Below are 15,531 nucleotides of genomic sequence, written 5' to 3'. Positions count from 1 at the left end.
AAGGCAAGATTTTGTGTTGTGTTAATTTCCTTGGGCTGCCATCACGAAGTATCACAAACTGGGTAGGTTACAATAGAAATGTAGTGTCTCACAGTTCTGAAGGCCCTCAGACTGAAATAAGGTGTCAGCAGGCCCATGCTCCTTCTGAAAGCTGTAGAGGAAAAAACCTCTTTTTTGTCTCTTCTTGGCTTTTGATACTGGCCAGTGAAGGGGTTTGGATTATGCCACCCCACAATATGCCACTCTGGCATATGGATTATTTTGACCCGAAGGCAACTGAGAAAAAGCAGACACAGGATGAGGTCTCTGTCCACCTCCTATCTGCCTGAAAGCAGAACATAAGCTCCCCTTGTGAAAGTGTCGCCCTCCACCCCCCTACCAGTAAAGGGATAATGTAAAGGGATAACGTAAAGGGAAAACACCTTATCACTGGAGACAAGATGTCATCCAGAGGAATCTACAAAAACAAAACGTATTAACTAGCCCTCATCTACCATAAGTTTCCCCATATATTTGCCTTCCCACAATTTGCTGCCCCTAGAAGCTCAAAGTCATTTTCCTTGGTCTTGCCAGTTCTCTACAAAATTATTGTTCTTTGCTCAATGCTATGTAAATTCAAGTTCCTTTTTTTTTTTTTTTAGATGGAGTCTCACTCTGTCGCCCGCTCAAGCTAGAGTTCAGGGCTGTGATCTTGGCTTACTGCAACCTCCGCCTCCCGGGTTCAAGCAGTTCTCCTGCCTCAGTCTCCTGAGTAGCTGGGATTACAGGAGCCCACCACCACACCCAGCTAATTTTTGTATTTTTAGTAGAGACAGGGTTTCACCATGTTGGTCAGGCTGGTCTTGAACTCCTGACCTCGTGATCCGCCTACCTTGGCCTCCCAAAGTGCTGGATTACAGGTATGAGCCACTGCGCCAGGCTAAGTTCAAGTTCTAATCACTCCTCTGAATTACTCATTACTGAATACTCCTGTGTGTCTGTGCAATGCATATTTCAATAAACTTGTTTGTTTTTCTCTTGTTAATCTGTCTTTTGTCAGTCTAATATATAATCTTTTTTTTTTTTTTTTTTTTTTTTTGAGACTGAATCTAGCTCTGTTGTTGCCTAGGCTGGAGTGTACTACCACGATTTCAGCTCACTGCAACCTCCACCTCCTGGGTTCAAGCAGTTCTCCTGCCTCAGCCTCCTGAATAGTTGGGATTACAGGAGCCTGCCACCCAGCCCAGCTAATCTTTGGATTTTTAGTAGAGATGGGGTTTCAACTTGTTGGCCAGGCTGGTCTCGAACTCCTGGCCTCAAGTGATTCACCCACTTTAGCCTCTCAAACTGCTGGGATTACAGGCCTGAGCCACTGTGCCCGGCCACTCTAATATACAGTCTTATTCTTCCTAGCTGGAGAACCTAAGATGGGTACAGAAAAGATAATTATTTTCCTCTCCTACACCAGCAATACTTGGCATTCCTCGGCTTGCAGTTTCAATACTTCAACTTCTGCCTCCTTCTTCACAGGACTGTCTTCCCTCTGTGTGTGTCTGTGCCTTCACATAGCATTCTCCTCTTGTGTTTCTCTCTGTTTTTTCTTTTTGTAAGGACATCAGTTATTGGATTAGGGCCCACCCTGGTTCAATATGACCTCATCTTAACTAATTACATTTGCATTCCAACTAAGGCTACATTCACAGGTGTCTGGGTTAGGATATCAACATATCTTTTTTGGGGACACAGTTCAATCCATATAAAGGCCTTTTGCTCCTGCCTTTCATTTGTCTGGAGATGCAGCAACATCTTGTGACTATGAAGCTACAAACATGAGGAAACAAGTTTACAAGCTAAAGCTGGTGGAAAGGAAAGCTAAGGAAAAGGTAGAAGTCTGATAGCATCACTGCACAGTTGAACTACTGCCCAGCAACCACGCACCTCTAGACCTCTTGCTAGGTAAGAAAAATAACTCCAGGTTACTTAACCCACTGCCAGGTTTCTTTCACTTATAGCCAAAAACATTGCAATGCATGCACAAAACTTTCCTTACTTCATAATAAAATTAGAAAAATAAGTAAGGTAATAAAATTTTCATAGATCTGGATTCATTAAATTTAAAGGACTAATCTTTATTCTGAAATTATGTTGTTCCCATTTTTTAAAAATTAAAATATCCTTTCTTTTATGAAATGATGGTATTTGTAGATTGTAATTGTTATTTTTTAGTGTCTTTGGTAAAGGAAGGAAAAAGGGAAGGGAAAAAGGAAGGAAGAGAAGAAAAAAGATTTCAGAAAGTTAGTCTTTCTCTAATTTTTAAAAATTCTTTTACTTAGCTTCTGAAACTCAAAAGTCTGTGATGAGAAGAATGCTGGTTAAACTTGCTTTGAAGGGCTAGAACCAGTGGTGTGTGCTGGAGCCGCTGGCAGCAGCTACCGAGAGCAGATGGTTAAATTTCCAGGAAGCTACTTGGCATCACCCGGATGGTTTGAAATCCAATGTGGCGGGAGTATTTGCATCATGGAAATCTGCAAATGTTATAAATCAAACCACCTCCCCTTCCCCCGCTGGTCGTTTACCAGCACACCACTGTCTCCAGCCTGCGTCTTGCAAGTAGCCAGAGGGTAAGCATGCAAGGTACAGCTCACACCAACTAAAACACACATAGAATTGAGGTAAACTTCATTTACTAATTTATACATTTACAATGGAAAATATTCTTGGCCACGTGCGGTGCAATCCCAGCACTTTGGGAGGGCCAAGGTGGGAGAATCGCTTTAGCCCAGGAGTTCAAGACCAGCCTGGGCAACACAGGGAGACCCTTTCTCTGCAAAAAAGAAAAAGAAAAAAAGAAAAAGAAAAACAGTCTCTCTCATTGCTGGTTTAAGTACCTAATGGTCTATTTTCCTCAGTAAAATGTCAGCTCTGCCTCAGCAGGAACCATATTTGTTCTGTTAATGCAATATCCCCACTGCCTAGCATAGCACCAACTGGGTGCAGGGGCCCTTGTCTTCCTTGGAGTCATGATCACAGATTCCATAGTTATCAGAACACTGAGGGAATCAAAGTCTATTACAGCACACACAAAAAAATTATGAGTGTGGGAAGTCTGTAGACAGATGAGTCCCTGTCCTCATATGGCACACAATTCTAAGACGGCTGAGCAAAAATATGCAATTAACAAAAGCACTTTGTAATTTCAAGTAGTGAAAGTTACGAGGATGTGAGTTTTAAACAGTCTACTGTAATGTGTTCAGTAAAATACTGGTTCAAGGGGTGATATATAGGTATTCAAAAAAAAGAAATGGTTCTGTAGCCAGTATATTTGGGAAGTGTTGGTTAACCCAAGTTAAATCGAAATCTTTATTGTTAAACTTCTCTGAGCCTTTAATATGATGTTGATATGTAGGAGTCTATTTTGAGCATGGAATCCAATTTTGAGATGCATTGCCTATTTAAGTGTCTCACAGAGCACATTTTAGGAAACACCAGCACATTGCCATCTTAGATTTCTCAAAAGGTCTCTACTTCCTTGAGGTAATTTTCTATTAGGCACTAGAGTAAAATATATTTAGAAATTCCATCCCTAGACAGCAAGAGATAGACAGTTCGGAAGTTTTCTATGTACATTCTGCCCACTTCTTTACCTATATACAATCACTATGACATACATGTTTACCTGACTATTAGAATTTGTGAGTACCTGAATTGTAGCACTCTATTTTTCCCTAACTGGCAAAAGTTCATTCCCTAATTGGGTAGCTAACACTCCCAAGATATCAGATATGTTATTTGATCAGGATGTTAATCCTCTTTATGTCACCTGTTTGCCAAATGGTATAAAGAATAAAAACCATCCTTTTAATCATTGCCAAAAAAAAGAGAGACCCCTGAAGTCATTCTAATCTAGTTTTTACCTGTTGGACAGAACTAAACTCTGTCTATCCCAGTAAGACACTCCATTTGCATTTATACTTTCTGGAGTGATGAGTTTCAAAATCTTGTTTGTTTATATGTCCTCATTTTTGCATATCCTTATGGGCAGTTGGATGTTTCTACTCTTAAGACAGTATGCTGTGGCAAGTGAGAGCTGGGATTCTGGAGCCAGTCTGAGTTCAAGTTGCAGCTCAACTGTTACTAGCCATGTGGCCTTGTGCAAGTTACTTAAGCCTCAGTTTTCATCAACTGTGCAATGGGAGTAATAGCACTAATAATCTGCCTCCTGAGTTACTGAAAGGGTATTAAAAAGATAATAGGTATAAAGCACTGAACATAGTAGTATTCTTTTTTTTTTTTTTTGGAGACGGAGTCTCATTCTGTCACCCAGGCTGGAGTGCAGTGGCATGATCTCGGCTCACTGCAATCTCTGCCTCCCAGGTTCAAGTGATTCTCCTGCCTCAGCCTCCCGAGTAGCTAGGATTACAGGCACGCACCACCACGCCCGGCTAATTTTTGTATTTTTAGTAGACATGATGTTTCACCATGTTCGTCAGGCTGGTCTCAAACGCCTGACCTTGTGATCCGCCTGCCTCAGCCTCCCAAAGTGCTGGGATTACAGGCGTGAGCAACCGTGCCAGGCCAGTAGTATTCTTATCACTCTAGCTCTCTCAATACTGTAGGTCTATTGCTTACAGTGATTCACAGTGAATTCTAAGTCTTCTCTCTTATCCAACCAAATCAGGTAAATACATTTGGTTCCTCAAGCACCCCCTCACTAGAAGGATCTCCCAGGCTTTCAGTCATTTCAGCTGTTCTTTTCTGAATCATCTTCAAGTTTCACTGGCGCTCTTCAGTTTTAGGATTTCTAACTGGACGCAGTCCTCTGAAAAATGCCTGCTTGGAGAAACAGAACTGTTCATGACTTCAAAATTACATCAAAGTGTTCTTTGAAAAGGTTTGTGAAGCCTTCAGCCTTTCCATTAGGACTAGGAACGGGCTATTATTAGAATGCACTTCTGCACTGATCTTGTTGGATTTTTCTGATTTTGAAGGGGGAAATTACAGGATGTTTCTTTTGACAGGATTGGAATCACAGAAGGTTGTGATGGTTGGTAATGATGTGTTGTCCTTTGTTTAGTACTGACAAAATGTTGAATTGTTTTACGTTTTTTTTTTTTCAGTAGAGGAGATAAATTAGACTGAGAAGAAAAATGTTCTGAATTTAAAAGAATTTAGAAAGCCAGTATTCTTTCTAATATATATTAGAAAGAATCTATCTCAGCCAGGTGGGGTGGTTCATGCCTGTAATCCCAGCACTTTGGGAGGCCAAGGCAGGCGGATCACCTGAGGTTGGGAGTTCAAGACCAGCCTAGCCAACATGGTGAAACTCTGTCTCTACTACAAATACAAAGAAAATTAGCTGGGCGTGGTGGCACACGCCTGTAATCCCAGCTACTTAGGAGGCTGAGGCAGGAGAATCACTTGAACCTGGGAGGTTGCAGTGAGCTGAGATTGCACCATTGTACTCCAGCCTGGGCAACAAGAGCGAGGCTCCGTCTCAAAAAAAAAAAAAAAAAATTAATGAAAGAATCTATCTCATTCTAATGTTCTTTCTGATACACATTCGAAAATACTGCACTGAAATATATATCAAGAAAATACTGTTGAGGCCAAGTGCAGGGGTTAATGTGTATAGTCTCCGCACTTTGAGAGATGAGGTGAGAGGATTGCTTGAGGCCAGGAGTTCAAGACCAGCCTGGGCAACATGGCAGAAACCCATCTCTACAAAAAATACAAATAATTAGCCACACGTGGCAGCAGGTGCCTATAGTCCCAACTACCCAGGAGGCTGAAGTCCAGGAGGTTGAGGCTATAGTGAGCCATGATTGTGCCACTGCACTTACAGAGTGAGACCCTATCTCAAAAAAAAAAAAAAAAAAAAAAAAAAAAAAAAAAAAAAAGAAAGAAAAGAAAAAAAAAGCAAGCAAGAAAAAGAGAATATAGTTGAAAATACCTTAACCAATTGGAACCTAACTCCCTGGAAGCATTATATACATATATGTATGTATGTATATGTATACTGTCTCCTGAAAGTATTGAATAAAAAACTAGTTGACCTCAGTGGTTAAAAAAAAATCAACTGCTTTTTTTCCCCATATGTTTGTTGGCTGCACGAATGTCTTCTTTTGAGAAGTGTCTGTTCATGTCCTTTGCCCACATTTAAATTTTTTTTTTTTTTTCTCATGAATTTGTTTAAGTTCCTTGTAGATTCTGGATATTAGACATTTGTCAGATGGATAGATTGCAAAAATGTTCTCCCATTCTCTAGGTTGTCTGTTCACTCTAATGATGGTCTCTTTTGCTGTGCAGAAGCTCTTTAGTTTAATTAGATTCCATTTGTCTATTTTTGTTTTTGTTGCTCTTGCTTTTGGCGTTTTTGTTATAAAATCTTTGCTCATGCCTATGTCCCAAATGGTATTGCCTAGAGTTTCTTCTAGAGTTTTTATAGTTTTGGGTTTTATATTAAAGTCTTTAATCCATCTTGAGTTAATTTTTGTGTAAGGTGTAAGGAAGGGGTCCAGTTTCAATTTTCTGCACATAGCTAGCCAGCTCTCGAGCACTATTTAGTAAATAGGGAATCCTTTCCCCATTGCTTGTTTTTGTCAGGTTTGTCAAAGATCAGACGGTTGTAGGTGTGCAGGCATATACACCATGGAATACTATGCAGTCATAAAAAGGAATGAGATCATGTCCTTTGCAGGGGCATGGATGGAGCTAGAAACCATTATCCTCAGCAAGCTAATGCAGGAACAGAAAACCAAACACTGCATGTTCTCACTTGTAAGTGGGAGCTGAATGATGAGAACACATAGACACATAGTGGGGAACACCACACACTGGGGCCTGTTGGGGGTGTGGGGAGAGAGAGCATCAGGAAGAATAGCTAATAAGTGTTGGGTTTAATATCTGGGTGATGGGTTGATCTGTGTAGCAAACCACCATGGTACATGTTTGCCTATGTAACAAACCTCCACATCCTGCACAGTGAGCTGAGATTGCACCATTGCACTCCAGCCTGGGCAACAAGAGCTTAAAATACAAGTTGAAGAAAAAAATTAACTCAAAAAAAACATTTAAACGTGGGCAAAGGACATGAACAGACACTTCTCAATAAGTCAATCCAATGTCTTATTTCATATATATATATGACACTGACATATTGATATATACATGTCAACATATATATAATATTGACCCAAAATTTAATCTCAATAGAAGAAGAGATTATTGTCTGTTTTGCCTCTGCTGTACCCTCAGTCTCTAGAAGAGTACCTGGCACAGAGTAGGCATTCAGTCAAGATTTGTTAAATGGATTGATGAATAAATGAATGAATGAAAATACTGTGTTTGGTACTGGAAAAATGAGAAGTGATGTTCAGAATTATGAAGCAGAGGCATTGTGAGGTCTGTAATCATCAACATAATATTAGTCATGTCCCAATGAAACTGTACCTCTTAAAGCAGAGCAGTTGTTTTGTAAAGTATTTAGAAATATGCTGACAAAATACTGCTTTTTAAAAAGAAAGTTGATTAACCGGAAATATTATTTCGCCAGAATGGTCCACATTTGCAATTAATTGAGGCTTCAAATTTAAAGAAGAAAGATGCAGACTCTGAGAGGATGAATTATTATATTGGTGCAAATTTTGCATTTGATAATAAAGCTTTATGAAAATCTCCCCCTCGGCTAGTATGTCCAGATGTTCTGATGAGCTTTGATGTTCCCTTGTGTCATCTTTGAGAACAGACCTCCCTAGTTTAAGCTCCATGTTAGTTTTCTTAATTCAAACTAAATAACATTGGCACAGAAGGTCTTGTATGAGCCTTTCAGAGATGTAGAAGATCAGAAACAGAGAAGGGGAAGGTAGAGATTAGTTGTTAGGTTCTAAATTGTGGTTGCGACCTCACAGTAGATAATTGGGCATTTTACAAAGCAAATTAAGGCAAATTATGGTAATGCTCCAATTTGCAATTTGTATAATCTAGACACAAATTTATGTAATTACTTTTCAAAGTTAAAAATGATAGACAATTGCCTCAGGGCCTGTTGTAAACAATGGTAATGCATTTTTATACATTGAGCATGAAGAGAATCAATCTACGTTCATGACACTGGTACATTTGGGGTCTCGTCCCAATTTTCTTTGCTTTTTTTCCCCTTTATTTTTTGAGATGGAGGCAAGAGCTACAAAGGCTACCTGGACTGTTGCCATTCCATTGTTTGAAAGCATAAGCCTGATGTTATCTGTCCTCAACAGCCCATGAAATTTCCTGAGGCAGCACTCCACCTGCTTAAGTAGTAACTTAGCACTGCCTCCCAACAATGTGTCCCTACTTATGCTGGGGACTTTTTACAAGTGGGTGCTTTGCACCTGTCCACATACTAGTCTGTCAAATGCAGTCAGCACATGGCATCCACTGGGTCCTCCTCCAGCTGCACTTCCTGATGCCTGTCCGCCATCTAGTTCCTACCACAGCCAACCACCACAGCCAGCCACCACTGTCTGAGGTGAGGATGCTGGTGTCTATGCCAAAGGTGCTGTATTCTCGGGTATGAGTGTGGTGTGGGATTTTGTACAGAGGAAGGGAGAAAGGCCTCTTTCTAATTCTCTGCTACCCTTGGTCATGTGGGCCCTTAAGCAGATCTGATTACATTTAGAGTCCTTTCTATTCTTCCAGCTTCTGGCCTTTACCCTCTCCCAGAACCTTAAAGTCTCCCAAGAAAATAGATCTGTCAGCATCTGGCACTAATTCGATGGCCAAAACCTCAAACATTCTTTTTTTTGAGACAGGGTCTCACTCTGTCACCCAGGCTGGAGTGCGGTGACGCGATCTTGGCTCACTGCAACCCCCACCTCCCGGGTTCAAGCGATTCTCCTGCCTCAGCTTCCTGAGTAGTACAGGTGTGTGCCACCATACAGGGCTAATTTTTGTATTTTTAGTAGAGATGGGGTTTCATCATGTTGGCCAGGCTTGTCTCAAACTCCTGACTTCGGGTGATCTGCCCGCGTTGGCCTCCCAAAGTGCTGGGATTACAAGTATAAGCTACTGCGACCGGCCCAGAACCTCAAACATTCTTTTGGGGACATTCCTCCAGTTTCTAGTTCCCCCCCCGACCCCACCACCAGGCTGGACTAAGGCATCAGTACAACATAGGTGCTATAATCATCATCTCTCCCCTGTCTTTTGAGACATTCTCTCAACAAAACTCATGTCCTCTAATCAGTCACGAAGCAGAAGACTCCATATACATCAAAGGCTACATACGGGTTTAGTGTGAGGGTGATTGGAAACACAGTGAGGAATGGGGTGAATGTGTCAGTCACGACATTAGCAGTCAGTCAGCCAAAATGCTCTCTTATATGAGGAGATATTTCTCTCCAATTTCTCCAATGATGAAATAAAACCTGACAATCTTAATCTCAACACACAAGGTAATTTCCCTCAGTGAATCATTTAGGTAGGCACTGCTAGTCCTTCCAGTGCCGAGGGTTAGTCATCCCTTTGCAGCATTTCCTCATATGCCCCCAGATGAGTATTTGTGTTGATTGGGCACTGTATAGCTGGATAGCATCCCCTTTCCTGTCCTCCAGAGCCTCGATGAACACAGCCTACGCTACTCACTCCTGCTCTGAGGCGTCTCAGAGTTCACATCTGGCGTTTCATGGGGGACTGCTCAGTTTATTCCAAGGAGACAGTCCTTTTGCTTTCTCTCCGCTACTTCTTTCTTTACTCAGTCACAACTGTATCTTCCTGCCATCCCCATTGGAGATAGCTTTGACTTCCGGTTTAGTGAAAAATCTGGTTTTTCTTCCTACCGTACTCTCAACATTCAATGCCTCTGTGAACAGATGTGTGGATTTTTTTTTTCCCCACACTGACCCATATTCCGACACCAGTTGACACTGGAAATACTGTCAGATCCCACAGGCGAAGGGCTCAGTCCCATGAGGCTATCCACCACTTCAGATGCCAACTGCAAGTAGTAGATCCTCAGGTCACCATAACTTCTACTGGACTTGGCTACAAATTGGAGGTTCCCATGACTCCGTCTCAGGTTCAATAATTTATGAGAATGGCTCATAGAACCCAGGAAAACAGTTTACTTGTTATTGCCAACTTATTAGAAAAAATATTTTAAGAGACACAAATGAACAGCCAGATGGAAGAGATGCATAGGACAAGGTATGGGGCATGGGGCATGGTCATGCCACCCTCCCAGCACCTCCAGGTGTTCAGCAATCCAGAAGGTCTCTGAAACCTAGAGGATGGAGAACGAGTCTAAAGTTTCCAAGCTTCTAATCATGGCTTGGTTTTTCTGGTGTCCAGCCTTCATCTAAGAACCTACTGAGGGTTGCCTCATTAGAACAAAAGACACTGTTGTCACCCAGGGGTTTCCAAGGGATTAGGAGCTCTGCATCAGGAACTGGGGAAAAAAAATATTGGGAACAAAGATGCACCTAGCACCCCTATTGCTTAGGAAATGACAAGGGTTTTAGGAGCTCTGTGCCAAGAATTGAGGATAAAGACCAAAATATGTATTCCTTATTATAAATCACAATATTGTAGTTCTCTTCCTTATGTTTTCCTGATTTTAGTATGAAATCCAGCCACTTTTTAATAAGGATGATATTGAGCAGTAATATTATTTAAAGAACCATTGGCTAGGGCATACCAGTATTAAAAGGAGCAAGCTGGGTGTGATGCCTTCTGCTTGTAATCTCAGTAACTGGGGAGGCAGAGGTGGGAGGATGGCTTAAGCCCAGGAGTTCAAGACCAGCCTGAGCAATGTAGCAACACCCTGTCTCTAAAAAAAAAAAAAAAAGAAATGAAATTAAAAATGAAATAGGCCAGGCACGGTGACTCACGCCTATAATCCCAGCAGTTTGGGAGGCCGAGGTGGGCAGATCACCTGAGGTCAGGAGTTCGAGATCAGCCTGACCAACAAGGTGAAACCCTGTCTCTACTAATACACAAAATCAGCTGGGCATGGTCGTGGGTGCCTGTAATCCCAGCTACCTGGGAGGCTGAGGCAGGAGAATTGCTTGAACCTGGGAGGCAGAGGTTGCGGTGAGCCGAGATTGCACCATTACACTGCAGCCTGGACAACAAGAGTGAAACTCCATCTCAAAATACATACATACATACATACATACTGAAAGAAGTAAACAAAAAGGTTTCTGAATTCTGAAATGAGATTTCTGTATACTAGAAATTTCTATAACCTGACATTTAGAAATTGTTACAACATTCTAGATAACAACCAAATAAAATTATTAATGAGGTTTGGCTCCTTTGGAAAAAAGCTCTGAATTAATTTAATTCATGGATATAAAGATACTGTGTAAGTTAATATCAATTTGCCAATTCAAATTAATATAAGAGTCCAAAAGTGAATAAATACTTTTACATTCAACTTGTTTTTGTTGCCCAGATATTATGAGCACTTTTCCACTTTGTATCTAAGATAATGTAATCTTTTTCAAAGTCAATATACATCTCTAGATTATAGTTCTAAGATAAAGCCAGCACCATATATTAACTGTAAATATTCTACTCAACTAGCAATTATATTTCTTTTACAATTTGTGATTCACTTTTTCTATTCTAAATATCAAAACTGCAGAATTATAGGAATTTAGGGAGGGATATTATAAGGGTGTTTAAAAATAATTATAGATGTATATTATCTAGATATATATGGTATATAGTTATTACAGTTACACACGCTATAAGTCACAATACTCAGCATTGCTTATCAAGGCTTACTACGCATCTGACACCTTGCCACATCTTTACCTACATTATCTCATTTGAAGTACAGAGTTTTAACTCCCATTTTACAGATGAGGAAACTAATGCTCAGTGATGCTAAGTAACTTGCTCAAGTTAATAGTCTAAGTGGGAGGCCCAGGATTTGAACTTGCATCTCTCTGACCCCAGGGGTTAGGCACTTCTCATCTCTATGCTCTGAGGTAGAAAAGGCAGAGAACCACTTAAAAAAATTAAATTCCAGATGTGCAAAAGTGTATATAAATTACTTTTGTATCCTTTTACAGAACTGTCATATTCGTTCCTTTTAGGCATGGGTCTAAAAAAGGTAAATGCTGGAATAGATGAGGCACTAACAGCAAGAGGACCTGAGGCCTACCAGGACCAGTAGGCAGAGTGTGCCAATGCACAGCCAAAGGAAGCAGAAGTCTTGATGGTGCTTCAGATTACATTTGGGTTAAAGAGCTTAATGTGATTTCCCTAACATTGTATTTACTTATTTATTTGTTTATTTTGTTTGTTTATTTTTCGGATTGAGTCTCACTCTGTAGCCTAGGTTGGCGTGCACAGTCTCTGCTAACTGCAGCCTCCACCTCCCGGGTTCAAGCGATTCTTCTGCCTCAGCCTCCCGAGTAGCTGGAATTACAAGCATAGGCCACCATGCCTGGCTAATTTTTGTATTTTTTCCTAGAGCCGGAGTTTCTCCATGTTGGCCAGGCTGGCCTTGAATTCTTGGCCTCAAGTAATCCACCCTCCTCAGCCTTCCAAAGTGCTGGGATTATGGGTGTGAGCCACCTCACCAGGCCATATATATATATATATATATATATATATATATATATATTTTTTTTTTTTTTTATAGAGACAGAGTCTCACTATGTTTCCCAGGCTGATCTCAAACTCCTGGTCTCAAGTGATGGGCCTGCCTCAGCTTTCCAAAGTGCTGGGATTACAGGTGTGAGCCACCATGCCTGGCCCCTCCCTAACATTTATTAAACTTGTTGTTTGCTGGCCATCATGCTAGACACTTTTGCATACATATTTATTTTAATTGATCTGAGTAAGAATAGTCTTCAAAGCATCTGCAGCATTTACCATAGACATTTTCTTCAGCCTTTTAAAACATACGATATACCTGAGAAATATCTGTGAGCTTCGTATAATCATTTTTTTAAAGATCTGAAATCTGTCCTTTTAGATTAATACTTAAACAATTGATGAAGATAGTATCTCTTATTTGGGCATTACATTTTTCTTCTGGTACTTCAGAGATTAATCATATTCATCCTAAAATTAGTGACTATGAATCTTCTTTGGCAGGATGGCCCAACTTCCGTTATAAATATCATAGACATTTCACTTTTTTATGTTTAAGAAAAAAAAAAGTATGTGTATATGTAGAGTTAAGGAGCTAAAAGACTGGGCACGGTGGCTCACACCTGTAATCCCAGCACTTTGGGAGGCTAAGGCAGGCAGATCACAAGGTCAAGAGATTGAGACCATCCTGGCTAACACAGTGAAACCCTGTCTCTACTAAAAATACAAAAATTAGCTGGGTGTGGTGGCGCACACCTGTAATCCCAGTTACTCAGGAGACTGAGGCAGGAGAATAGCTTGAAACCAGGAGGCGGAGGTTGTAGTGAGCCAAGATTGTGCCACTGCACTCCAGCCTGGCGATAAAGGGAGACTCTGTCAAAACAAACAAACAAACAGGAGATAAATAATTCTGAACTTCGAAAAAGTTACTTTAAGTTACATATCAGCTTCTGAAGGAATCTACAACTTTTTTGGTGGTTGGTTTCTTCCTTCTACTACCCGCCATAGTTTAACCATCTGATTTAATGCCCGATAGGTCATTCTGTGACACTTTCTATGTCTACTACATGGCTGCTTTGAGTCAAAAATGTGAAGGAAATCTTGAGTTTCTTCTTACTTCACTGTCTCAGTTGATTTTCTCCTCTTTATTGTCCTGTCTTCCCCACTGCCTTTTCAACAACTTGTCTCTCAAAAAACTGCCCTCACAAACACACAAATACATTTTGGTACCTTCTCAGCCTTGTCTGTTTCAAAATGATTTCTCCTTGTCACATTCTTAACCTCTTTCCCTCAACAACATGGCTGTTTCCTCTAGGCAGCTGATCTGAGCAGGATCTCAGTTCATCCCCAACTCAATACCACCAGGAAAGGAAGACAGGTTCAGTCCTGTGCCAGTCTTTATCTTTTACACATATGACCTCCTAATAAGAGATCTGGAGGAAGGCATAGCTATCTCCATTTTACAGGATCAAGGTCAGAGAATTAAGCAGTTTTCCCAAGTTCATAAAGCTAGGAAATGCCCAGTTGGCATTAGTTCATGCTCTTTCACTTTGAGCCAAAAAATTCATGCTATTTCACTATGTCATCTTGCTTTCTACCATATTCAAGATGAAACTCAAAATTTATCAGTCTAGCAATCATAGATTTCCTTGATCAGAATCAAGTTTTTTCTTTTCTTTTTGAGATAGGGTCTCACCCTCTCACCCAGGCTGGAGTGCTATGGTGCAATCTCAGCTCAGTGCAGCCTCTGCTTCCTGGGTTCAAGCAATTCTCCTGCCTCAGCCTCCTGAGTAGCTGGGATTACAGGCATGCACTCCCAAGCCCAGTTAATTATATTTGAATTTTTAGTACAGATGGGGTTTCACCATGTTGGCCAGGCTGGTCCTGGACTCCTGACCTCAAGTGATTCGCCTGCTTTTGCCTTCCAAAGTGCTGTGATTACAGATGTGAGCCACTGCTCCCTGCCAGAATCAAATTTCATTCAACCAATTTTATGTGCCATGACTCCCAGAAATTCCATTCAGGGTAATCACCACACAGGGTTTCCTGATTTTATGTCTTAAAGTAGGCTGTACCTACTTTACCTCTCCCTTTCCCAGTTCTAAGTCTACCCGTTCTTTAAGGCTCAACATGTCCATCTTCCATAGGACCTTTCTGACTCTTCTAGTTCCAGCTTTTCTCCTACTAAACACTTGAGAAGTTTGGAAGATAGTGTTCCTCGTTCCTCCTCTATCGCACCAATCCAATTGCACTCCCTTATGAGCTCAGTGGTTCTTGCAGTTGGAAGACAGGCCGAGCCTGGAGGAGTGGAGCATGGCCTTAATCTAAGTAGTGATGGATGGAGAAATCTGGTAGCTGGGGCAGGAATTTTGTCCTATAGTTGGAATCAGAGCCTGGAGGCCAGTATCAGATTGGCTCTGAGGAGATTTGTAGCTCTCTGTGCGGAGACAGACGGCACTAGCACAGGTGGGTGTTCCTGAAAAGCCTGCTGGTCTCTTTGGCAGGAGAGTTAAACAAATGGGCCAAATCTACTCCTTCTCCGAGGCTGAAAGGCCACTGATCTTTGTAGCAAGAAGACCACCAGGATGTTCTTCCAGTGCTCTGAAAAAGAGCCAGCAACTTGCTGAACTTGCTGTATACCACCTACCTCCCTGGTAGAGCCAACTGTGGCTCTTACCTTTGGCTTGAGTGTGTACACATAAGGTGCCCCAGCAGCTGGACCTGAGTTCCATCTGGAGTAGTGGATCTCAAAATGTGCATCACAGACCAGTAGCATCAGCATCACCTGGGAATGTGTTAGAAAAGCGAAATCCTAGAAGAAATGGGTAAATTCCTAGACACAAACTACAAAGATTGAATCATGAAGAAATCCAAAACCTGAACAGACCAGTAACAAGTAATGAGATCAAAGCCATAATAAGAAGTCTTCTGGCAAAGAAAAGCCCACGACCCAATGGCTTCACTGCT

The 15,531-nt window shown here is 41.2% G+C and overlaps 1 protein-coding gene and 1 long non-coding RNA gene across 19 annotated transcripts in view; one reads left to right on the top strand and one right to left on the bottom strand.

Moving 5' to 3' along the window:
* Positions 1–15,531, bottom strand: part of PCED1B (PC-esterase domain containing 1B) — a 155,381-nt gene that overhangs the window by 51,078 nt on the left and 88,772 nt on the right. The gene's annotated exons all lie outside the window — the stretch shown is intronic.
* LOC102123246 (uncharacterized) overlaps positions 1–15,531 on the top strand; it is a 56,200-nt gene that overhangs the window by 29,880 nt on the left and 10,789 nt on the right. The window contains exon 4 of one of the 2 annotated variants that reach the window (XR_012420161.1): positions 642–899. The exons of the other annotated variant lie outside the window; for it this stretch is intronic. This is a non-coding gene — a long non-coding RNA (uncharacterized lncRNA). Of the gene's footprint in view, positions 1–641; positions 900–15,531 lie in introns of those variants that run through there. 2 annotated transcript variants of the gene reach the window in all.

Source organism: Macaca fascicularis, chromosome 11 (assembly GCF_037993035.2).
Source record: "Macaca fascicularis isolate 582-1 chromosome 11, T2T-MFA8v1.1".
Lineage (NCBI taxonomy): Eukaryota > Metazoa > Chordata > Mammalia > Primates > Cercopithecidae > Macaca > Macaca fascicularis.
This window is presented reverse-complemented; position numbering and strand designations above follow the sequence as displayed.